Below are 9,553 nucleotides of genomic sequence, written 5' to 3'. Positions count from 1 at the left end.
CAAGAACCCATGCCTATCAAATAAAGTAATTCTGATCTATATATTTCACATTGCCATAAGCAGCTTAAAAATCTGTCTTTTATTCACTAGTTGATATTTTTAAGAAAAATTGTTTCAAACAGTTATTTGGAAAAAGCAGCACTTACCCGTGTATTAACTTCCATTAACGTTTAAGTGGGAATCCAACAAAGTCACGTGATACTGCATCCTGTTATATGATGTTTCTCTTCAGTCTGTGCATCTGCCTGATGTGTGTCAGAAAACTATTGTCTCAGCCATCACTCTACCATACATTGAAGGATTTGAAAACAACTTAAAACATATGCAAATCATCACATGAACATATTTTGCTTAAAGAACCACACACATGCGATAAGAATGCAATAATGCTCCAGCATCTTAAGTTTCACTTAATGATATTGCATGTTTAATCCTTCCCCTACCGCAAATGTTTAGGAGGTAAAAGGTAACTTTTTTGGTCATAAAACAGCTTAAAAATTCCTCTCCAGACATACATTTGCTATGAATGGATTTTAAAATAACTTGGCATACAGGTAACTATTATAAGACTTAGAGTCACGTGCAAAGTCAACCCCTTAAATAAATGGTCTAGATCAAGCTTGGAGGTCAACGGTAAAATTCGAAAACAAAGTAGAATATCGGGGCACCTACCCCCAATGGATTATTGTCTGGTGTGTTATTAAAACGAATCTTTAATGACGCCTACCATTAGATTTATGATAGTGTCTTATCTTTGGTGGCTTAGTGCAAATAAAAAAAGAATATTTCAAAACTAAGTTAAAATCATTGGTTCCTTACACCTTCGCTCTCAGCAATGAAGTGGCATCAGCATACTTTACATGTTTTGTTAAGCCTTTGATGTGACTGATTTTATGCAATATAGGTTCTTCCATCATTGATACCTTTTAGACTTGTTAATAAAAGTCAAGTCAATTACAATATAACTTTCATCTAAGTTACAGAAAACAAGGACAGCATGATTAATTCTGAATATAACGATTTTTGTCTTTAAGTGTGTCCGTCGATTTAATGACATTCACGCACATCGACTTAATAGAATGTTTATTAAATTCGAATTAAATTTTACTGATAAAATTGTTGAAAGACTTAACTTGTATCGAACACGCACTCTTTGCTATTCAAATCTTTTCACGATAAAGTAAAACCACATTTTACTTGAACCAAGTACGTGCTCAGTTGATGATTTAAACAACTAAGTGCAATAAAAATGTCAAAGTGTTGAGATTCAATGGCGAACCTTTATAAGAGGTTTTAAGAATGATTAAAATGAGTTTTGTCGAAACAAATCTTAAATAATTTCTTTAATGTCAATAGTCCGTCTATTCTGATACTTTAAATATTGTTATCTTACTTGGTATCTATTTCTTTTAATTATTTACTAAAATGCTATTACGAGCTATTACACAAGGAAACTATACGATACAAATGTACTTGAACCTTTTGTTACTGATATCTATGTAGTAGTTCGTATTTCGATTGGTAAGACGTCCATTGGGTACGATGGTGCTCAGTTTAATTTGTAACCTATACACTAAATTATGTTGTAAAGCTCTACTTCAGTTAGCATGGGTCGCGCTTTTGAAAGTGCGACATAGATACTGCCATCAAGTATTGACAGTTTGATCACTAATGTGGTAAAAAGTGTTATTATCACACTGGCAGTGCACGGTCTACGTCTTAATTTGAGATCACTATATGTCAAATGCTAAATAAATAGAGCAAAGAATCTATTAGAGTAACACTGCTTATGGTAGAACAGCAACTTCCGCGCAGAGATGTAACTGGAACCAGCATAGCTGGATCAAATCCCTGCTCTCATAACCAACCACGTGATGATAAGCGAGCACCGTGTTAAAATAATTTTCCCGTTGTTGTTTTTATTTTATTTTCTAATTAGGTGATGTCTTTTAATTATGGACCTGAACTTACAACACACTTTGTTTTCACAATTTAAAATAAAATGATACTTCTATACATAATAAAATATTTATACAAAAGCATCCTCCCAAATCTGGTAGGATTTTCTTGTGATGGCAGAGATTGTATGTGGGAGCATGGGACAAAAACTCTGCGTGGAGATTGGTAGAACATGTGTTTATAGCTTATTTTGCGTTTGCATTAATATTTAATCTGCCATGTAAATGTTTACTGACTACTGTTAAACAATAAATTTCAATCCACATGAAATTCAGAAAAGGGAGTATCATGCGATGTACCTAAAAATATATATAGGCCGCGCTCTATGAAAAAGGGGTTTAATACAGGTGCGTAAAGTGTCGTCCCAGATTAGCCTGTGCAGTCTGCAAAAGCTAATCAGGGACGACATTTGCCGCTTTCGTGATATTTTTCGTTTCATGAAAATCTCTTCTTAGCAAAAATCAAGTTTAGGCGGAAAGTGGCGTCCCTTACCAGCCTGTGCGGACAACACAGGCTAATCTTAGACCACACTTTACGCACATGCATTAAACCCCCTTTTCACAGAGCACGGCTCATATGTTTCATGTAAATACCGGCATACGTAGTTTGAACAGGAAGTGCACTAATCAGTTTTGTGATTGTTTACACGTTCCTACCACGAAACAGGTTATTTTGTTGACAATTTATCTTATCGGTTAACATATCAAGATATTTAATCGACACGATGTAAGCGCACTGTTTTTGACGGCCATATGAAACTTGAAACTTTCCGGAACTGTAAACGTTATTTGTGAAAATTTGACCTAAATAGCGTGGTAATATCGTGCAATGTTCGCACAATTTATGTAAATAATTGTATTGCTATTTTGATTGCTTTCGATACATTGAGTAACTGCCTTTATCATAGATTTTCTAGTGGGGAGATTTATTTCATGACCTCTATTTGTAAAGATTCATTTTTCAAGGATTGCATATAATACAGAAACATATCATTGATAAATTGTAATGCTCCGTCTAAGAATAATTCAACATTTATACCAAAATACTTCATATTTTAGATTGCATTTTTTTTCAGAAAATGCGTGGGATTATGAAACTGGAATCACTTTTTATTTCGGGTTTCGAAATTCATTTATGCATTCTTTTATTTGTTTTCAAGTTCACATTAGCACCCTCTGAGTCTTCTACAAATCCTAACAACAACATTAAATGTTTGAATTGAAACATGTATATGAAAAAGGGGCGCCACTCAATTACGATACGTTACCTATTTGGTTAAAACTTATTTATTACGACATAGTAACATATTCACAAGTTACATGACATTGACATAGGATTGGGCTGAAAGGCGAACCTTATTGGAGCCCTCTCCCTCTTTACCTTTTTGCTTTGTAATTAGTTTAAAAAAACGTTAAACGTTATCGTTTATAAGTAAGTGTTATATGTTTGTCAGTGCGTTAGTTTCAGTAGGTAAAAAAGTAAGTTGGCGCATAAGGGATAAGGATGTTACTCAGTTGGTAAACACATTAAAGACTTCTAAAACGATTACGATAGACTAATGTCGGTCTGTCCGTACTTTTATCCGTCCATCCGTCTGCCTGTCAGACAGTCGAAAAGTTAGTCACCATAAACATAATAAAAGTACTAACTCTATACTCACTTTCGCAGGCTGTTAGTTATTTTGTCCATTATCGCACCAAGTAAAAGCGGATTAATAAGTGAGTAGGTTTGTTGAACATGTGAAAGAGAAACTAAAATGCGCACCTTGATAAAATTATTATCTGTTCATTTCACAGAAAGTACTGTTCAAGGAAACGATCCGCGCGTTTTGAAAAAAGCGAAGTTAATGTCTAAGTTTAGAACTATTGAGAAAAATTACGAAACCGTAAGCAGGCTTTTCATAAAATCTGCATACCCATACACTATTCTGAAATGTGTTTATTTGTATTCAAACACCTTCGGATTTATTGTCTCTCTTTAAAACCATGTCGTTGTTAATATGATTAAATTGAACAAATGATACATATCATTCAAACTTATACCAGTGAATTTATTGTCTAAGGCGATCTAAGTAATACGACAATGATTTACATTATCAACATGTTTTGCAAAAAACAATTTGTGTTATCTAATTTGTGTTAATATAATGATATAAGTATTAATACAAAAACACATATCGACATGTTTCTAATTGTAGAATTTTCAACGGATATTTTCCAGTATGTCAACCGTTAACTAGGTCATATGTATGTATGTGTTAAAACATATTCGTGAAAGTTGACTTAGATCACAGTTTTTCCAAACATAAATACCATTTAAATTCGAAATTAACATTCTTATTATTATTGAGTTCCAAACATTTCCTTTAAAATGCCAATGGAAGTGCGTCAATATTATTGGAAACAAATGGATATTAATTTCGTTTAAACCGTAGCTAATCTGGAAAATTCAAAATGGCGTCTATACAACTAACTTCGTCGACAGATCAGGATGTCCATGCTACTAATCACGTACGTAATCATTTTTATCATTGTTTTAAGCAACAATACACATAAAGGAATAACAATAATACATTCAATGTTTTGTTTACATTATCCTAAATCTCGGTTAGCCTTTTTTTAATGAGAAATGAAGGTCATTGAACTCTCCGGAAGTTTCTCGTAAACCGCTCTTGCAGCTCCTAAATTCATTTATAAATAGTTTGAGAAGTCCAGTCTGTATTCGTTTTTTGAAAAGTCATACTAACTTAAATAATTGTATCAGGAAGATCCCCTCTTAAAAAGTATGACTCATTTGAAAAGGTTTCAAACAAAGACTAAATATAAGAATTATTGCAACGCATTGAATACTTAAAACGTGTAGTCTTTTAGTGTATGATGAGGATACAGTACTACCAATTCTATATTTACACACTAAAATAAATGATACTATTGGAGCAATGTAATTTGTCATTTAAACTATTGTATGATTTAAGTGAAAACCCCTCACTCATTATTATTGTAATTCAATGTATACACCATTCATGTACAATATAAATTATAGCGTATGACAACAATCATATTCTAAATTCAAGAAATGTTTTTATACCTGTATACAATATTCGGAAAAAATGCTGGACCGATTATACACGTTTTATTGTACCAACGGTACGTAATACAGTTAATGTACATACCTAAAAGGGTCAACCAATAACTTCAATATTGCTACGCATGTAAGACATATTCGTCAAACACTGATAATTTGTTTTCGTATTGTGTAAGAAATTATAAGCCTAACCTCTTCATTAAGTTGTTTAAAAGACACGTTTTCTACTTAACAATCAAAAACAGGCCCCGCGTTCACATAACAGTTTTGCAATCGAAAATCGATTTTGCTTGTCATTGAAAATGAATTTCCATTGTATCTGATAGGCAAAAATGAAAATTGATGTCAGATAAAATCGATTTTCGATTGCAAAAATGTTTGTGATCACGGGGCCTGGCTTTAAAAGAAACATGTCGACTGTGTGTACTGAATGTCTCAGTTTAATTTTCAATATGTTAAGTTGAGTAAGATATCTTTCGGCACAGGATTGCTCCTGACACAGGTATTACCATATTATTTTAAAGCAATCCATTTATAGAATCTACTAATACACTACCATGATGTGCACATTACAAATATGTTTAGAGCATTTTAACGAAAAACACAACAAGATTTAGGTCTATTTTGGTATTATTTGTCTAATTTTTAACAATAAATTAAATGTATTATCACATTTGATGCATAATGTATTGACATAAAATGTGACGTGTTTTTTTTAAATTTTTGTTACATTACAAGGCATAATATATAATGTAAACAAAATTGTCTTGTGTTCCGAATGTAATCAAGTTAAAAATATTGACTAGTAAACTCGTTATGATAACCAACAAAGCTAATACACAACTCGAAAACGCATCAATAATTAAACAAGCTAATACACAACTCGCAAAACGCATCAATAAGTAAACAAAGCTAATACACAACTCGAAAAACGCATCAATAAGTAAACAAAGCTAATACAAAACTCGCAAAACGCATCAAGAAGTAAACAAAGCTAATACACAACTCGCAAAACGCATCAATAAGTAAACAAAGCTAATACACAATTCGCAAAACGCATCAAAAAGTAAACAAAGCTAATACACAACTCGCAAATGCATCAATAAGGAAACAAAGCTAATACACAACCCGCAAAACGCATCAATAAGTACCAAAGCTAATACACAACTCAACAAAACGCATCAATAAGTAACCAAAGCTAATACACAACTCGCAAACGCATCAATAAGTAAACAAAGCTAATACACCACTCGCAAAACGCATCAATAAGTAAACAAAGCTTAATATACAACTCGCAAAATGCATCAATAAGTTTTACAAAGCTAATACACAACTCGCAAACGCATCATTAGTATACAAAGCTAATACAGCAACTCGCAAAACGCATCAATAAGTAAACAAAGCTAATACACAACTCGCAAAACGCATCAATAAGTAAACAAAGCTAATACACAACTCGCAAAACGCATCAATAAGTAAACAAAGCTAATACACAACTCGCAAAACGCATCAATAAGTAAACAAGCTAATACTCAACTCGCAAAACGCATCAATAAGTAAACGAAGCTAATACACAACTCGCAAAACGCATCAATAGGTAAACGAAGCTAATACACAACTCGCAAAACGCATCAATAAGTAAACAAAGCTAATACACAACTCGCAAAACGCATCAAAAGTAAACGAAGCTATACACAACTCGCAAAACGCATCAATAAGTAACAAAGCTAATACACAACTCGCAAAACGCATCAATAAGTAAACAAAGCTAATACACAACTCGCAAAAACGCATCAATAAGTAAACAAAGCTAATACACAACTCGCAAAACGCATCAATAAGTAAACGAAGCTAATACACAACTCGCAAAACGCATCAATAAGTAAACGAAGCTAATACACAACTCGCAAAACGCATCAATAAGTAAACGAAGCTAATACACAACTCGCAAAACGCATCAATAAGTAAACAAAGCTAATACACACTCGCAAAACGCTTAAAAAAGTAAACAAAGCTAATACACAACTCGCAAAACGCATCAATAAGTAAACAAAGCTAATACACAACTCGCAAAACGCATCAATAAGTAAACAAAGCTAATACACACAACTCGCAAAACGCATCAATAAGTAAAACAAAGCTAATACACAACTCGCAAAACGCATCAATAAGTAAACAAATATAATTACACAACTCGCACAACGCATCAATAAGTAAACATACCTAATACACAACTCAGCAAAACGCATCAATAAGTAAACAAAGCTAATACACAACTCGCAAAACGCATCAATAAGTAAACAAAGCTAATACATAACTCGCAAAACGCATCAATAAGTAAACAAAGCTAATACACAACTGGCAAAACGCATCAATAAGTACACAAAGCTAAAACACAACTCTCAAAACGCATCAATAAGTAAACAAAGCTACTGCACACCCTCGCAAAACGCATTAATAAGTAAACAAAGCTAATACACAACTCGCAAAACGCATCAATAAGTAAACAAAGCAAATACACAACTTGAAAAACGCATCAATAAGTAAACAAAGCTAATGCACAACTCGCAAAACGCATCAATAAGTAAACAAAGCTAATACACAACTCACAAAACGCATCAATAAGTAAACAAAAGCCAACACTGATCTGTGTTACCTTTCTTTGGAAGAATATTGAATGGCTTTAAAATAACTTTTCATCGAAAAGTACAATTTTTACGCCATTGGATACTTTTCTTTTTTTTTATTTACAAGAATTTCTTATTTGGCTCCTGACTAAATTAAGTGTACATACACATTATTGGGAGTAACTATAAACACACGGAAGCAAAAAATATGACACTTGTGCATTTGAAATTCCCTAAAAATAATATTCCAGCCTATTAAGTTTTAAGTTAAACCCCTTTCGTCTTCAAGCTATGATGCGGGCAAATTTTTTATGTGGACATAGGCTCTTAACAATACGTCATTGTGCATGCACTTTCCATAAATGGAATTAACCTTCATATCAAATTTCATGTTGATGTCTATTTAGTTTTTTGAGAAAAGCTGCCGAAAAGTCTGAGTTAAAAATAACAAATGACCATAACTATACATATGCACTCTACATCCCTTAGATGAAAAATATTCATATCACAATTTCACTTCTTTTTGTTTCCGAGAAATGCTTCGGACGAAATTTTGATTTACAGTTCAACGACTACAATGATACATATCTTATTTAAAAAAGGATATAACGTGTGTTCTTTAATATAAGATCATAAAATCTCACATGCAATTCTTTATATAATGTGCAAATTTGCCAAAGTCTAAGAGATCGTCTCTAGACAATTTTGGACCATGAATTGCTAGACGGACTTGCATTTTAAAAAGACGGACATACGTCTATGGCGATTTCACGTTAACCATTTGAACCCCTGTACTACGTACCAGAGGGGAATATATATCACTTATAATTTTATCCGGTTACAAAACGCATTTCTTGTATTTAATTTGATATCGAAACAGAGAGACGGGAAAACAAGCTGTCATGTTTACGAACTCATTACTATAACCTACTGCTATAGAAACAAGAGGGCCATGATGGCCCTGTATCGCTCCACTGTTGAAAAAAAGGCTGAAACAAATATTCTCGGCATGTGCAAATACTTTAATATAGGCCCTATTTAAGCACTTGTACACTTCTGTGACCCACTGGGCTGGGTCAAATTTAACCCCAGGGGCATAATTTTAGCAAACTTTGTAGAGGACTACTATATCTCACTACATACAAATGTGGTTGCCCTAGGTCCAAGAGTTAAGGACAAGAATATTTTAAAGTGTTCACAAAATAAGCAAGATATAAGCGTATATAATGTTCAATTTTGTGACCCACGGGTCAGGGTCAAATTTGACCCAAAGGGCATAATTTGAACAAACTTGGTAGAGGACTATAAGATGTTACTGCATACCAAATTTGGTAGCCATAGTCCAATGGTTTTTCGACAAGAAGATTTTTTTTGAAGATTTCACAAAATAGGCGCTTTATAAGCGTTTATTCAATTTGTGACCCCCGGGGCAGGGTCAAAGTTGATCCCAGAGGCATTATTTGAACAATGTTGGTAGAGAACTATTAGATGTCACTACATACCAAATTGATACCCTAGACCCGATGGTTAGGACAAAAAGATTTTAAAATGTTTTCACAAAACAGGCCGCATATAAGCATATGTTCAGTTTTTGTGACCCCCGGGCGAGATCAAATTTGACCCAAGGGGCATAATTTGAACAAACTTGGTAGAGAACTATTAGATGTCACTACATAAAATTGGGTGCCCCTATGCCGTAATGGTTTAAGTTCATATAAATTTTTTTAAGTTGTCACAAAATATGCACTATATAAGCATATATCAAATTTTTTTTTTTTACCCCCAGGGCAGGTTTCAAATTTGACCCCTGGGGCATAATGTGAACACACTAAGGTAGATGACTATACAATGTCACTACATACCAAATTGTGTAGCACTAGGCC

At 33.4% G+C, this 9,553-nt stretch overlaps 1 protein-coding gene across 1 annotated transcript in view; it reads right to left on the bottom strand.

The window, feature by feature from the left end:
* LOC127852267 (uncharacterized) overlaps positions 1-3,709 on the bottom strand; it is a 49,756-nt gene extending 46,047 nt beyond the window's left edge. The window contains exons 1-2 of the mRNA XM_052386158.1: positions 3,620-3,709; positions 147-283 (exon numbers count right to left, since the gene is read on the bottom strand). The gene's annotated coding sequence lies outside the window, so the exon portion shown is untranslated. The remainder of the gene's footprint in view (positions 1-146; positions 284-3,619) is intronic.
* Between the last annotated feature and the right edge of the window lie 5,844 nt (positions 3,710-9,553).

This window comes from Dreissena polymorpha, chromosome 12 (genome assembly GCF_020536995.1).
Source record: "Dreissena polymorpha isolate Duluth1 chromosome 12, UMN_Dpol_1.0, whole genome shotgun sequence".
In the NCBI taxonomy this organism is placed as follows: Eukaryota; Metazoa; Mollusca; class Bivalvia; order Myida; family Dreissenidae; genus Dreissena; species Dreissena polymorpha.
Note: the sequence above shows the minus strand (reverse complement) of the source record. Positions and strands in the feature narration are given on the sequence as shown.